At 47.6% G+C, this 2,122-nt stretch overlaps 1 pseudogene; it reads right to left on the bottom strand.

The window, feature by feature from the left end:
- Positions 1-315: 315 nt before the first annotated feature.
- On the bottom strand, positions 316-1,103 carry LOC143665168 (WW domain-binding protein 2 pseudogene; annotated as a pseudogene).
- Between the last annotated feature and the right edge of the window lie 1,019 nt (positions 1,104-2,122).

Here is a 2,122-nt window from a genome sequence, read left to right as displayed (position 1 = left end):
CGGCAGCTGAGAACAAAGCAGCTACGGATACGAGAGTGGACTTGGCGTGGAGGAGGTGGTGAGAGAGGTTCTCCTTGGGCAGAAGCTATTAGAGTGAAACGGGAACAAGGGGGACGCCCGAGCTCGGGAGGGGGCCCCACGGGTGGTGAATGGGAAGATTGCTGTGCAGCACCTGTGGCTCTGAGCTCAGCTGGGAGACTGAGGAGCCTCTCCAGAGACAAGGCCTCCCCTTGCCTCAACGCTCGTTCCGGGTAAATGTTTTTATCAGACCGGGAGGAGGAAAAAACCCTCTCAACACCTCCCGCAGCCCCAACCTCAGCTCAAGAAGAGAGGTGGGGAGGACAATGAGCAGTGGGAGGCAGGGCGGGGCCCACGGGGTCTTCTCATGGGCATGTAGACCTTGTGGGGCGTGCCCGGGTTGTAGCAGGCACTGGCAGCTGCCTCCGCGGCCTTGGCTTCGGCTACAGAGATGGAAGGGACGTCAGGGCCGGTGCCCGGAGGTTCCATGGACCCAGGGTAAGGTGGCGGTGAGGGTACACGTTGCTCCGTGGCCTCGTCCATCATGGAAGGGCCTGGATAAATCTCAGGTGGGGGCGGTGGATAGGGGTTGCCGGGAGGGCTGAGGTGCATGCCATTGGCGACTGGCGGGGGAAAGACCTAGGCCCCGCTGGGCATGTAATGGTACCCACAGGCTCCACTGGGGGTTTCACCTCCGGAGGCTTGATCTGCTGCCTGGAGCATTCGCTGTCCAAACTCAATGGCGCCCCCTGCTGTAAAGGTCCGCTCATGGGAAGCAGAGCCTTCCCAGCCACCTCCTTCTGCTCCAGCCTTCACTTCTACCTTGATGTGGTTTGCACCCAACATAGGCTGCTTGATTTCACAGCCCTTCATCAGGTAGAATGGCATCATGACGCCCTCCCTTGGAGAGAAAGATGACCCGGTAAGGAGTAAGGTAGACGGTGCATTTCTTGGTGCCTCTGAAGGTCTCCTGCACGTTTTTCATTCATTAAATGTAAGTTCCACATGTCATAGGACATGAAGATGTTCTCCGTGTGGATGACAGTCACTCCGCCGCCCTTCGAGTGATACTTGTTGAGCGCCATTGTCTCTCGGAAAAGGTCCCAAGACCTGTTCACTCACTGTTGATTCTGGAAGTAGAATTTCTCCACTCTGCCCATGTGCTAAAACAGCCACTTCCTTAGTTCTTTAAACTTCAAGTGATTTTTGTTCTTTTAAAACTCTTTTATTTACTCTTTACTGTTTTGGCATTTCTGTGAAATAGTTTCTTTTCATCTCTTCCTCAACCATTTTCAGTGAATGTTTCCAGAACATTTTCATCACAATTTTTAATGCCCTTTAAGTGTAGCTAGTTAGGCTTCATTAAGGCATAACAGTATAAATCTTTACACCAATGATGAGTGCTTAATGGAACAAAGAAACCTTCCTTTAAAGATTTATAAACTGGCTCAGTAAGTTCTTTTCCTGGCTGAGAAAACAACATTCTGCCATTTGGTAGGAACTGACCTTAATATTTGTACATTTGTTGTTTTATTCTGTCTGCTTTTAGGTAGACAACATGTTTTTTCTATACCTCTGAAGTTAAAGGTATTTTTATCTTTTAAACTCCCAGAAGGGCGGGCCAGGGTGACTCAGCAGGCAGTTCTCCCCTGCCATGCCGGAGACCTGGGTTTGATTCTCTGTTCCTGCCCATGCAAAAACAAGCAAACAAAAAAACAAACCCATGAATGTTTTTAAAGTATGGAAAGCATGGGAAAATGTAACTTTCCAGTGGAGAAACCTGGCAAACCCTATCTCAGTTAGGCGTCCTAATGCTAGTAGCATCTTTGTGATAAATCATTTTTCATGTTACGAAATGAGAATAGCATTTCATCTTTATCTCTTTCTTTGTAAAAGCCAGTTTAACCATGACAAAAAAATAACTAGACAAACTCAAATTGAAGGGCATTCTATAAAATATCAGATTAATTTCCACACAACCACAGTTTTACTCATTTTTTTCTCAGTGATCCAGAAACCCTTAGGAGAATTCACATTCTATTTTCAAAGCCATCAAAATATGGACTGATTTCATTGTATTTATTTTCAAAGGCACCCTCTCATT

Source organism: Tamandua tetradactyla, chromosome 21, assembly GCF_023851605.1.
Source record: "Tamandua tetradactyla isolate mTamTet1 chromosome 21, mTamTet1.pri, whole genome shotgun sequence".
Classification (NCBI taxonomy): domain Eukaryota; kingdom Metazoa; phylum Chordata; class Mammalia; order Pilosa; family Myrmecophagidae; genus Tamandua; species Tamandua tetradactyla.
This window is presented reverse-complemented; position numbering and strand designations above follow the sequence as displayed.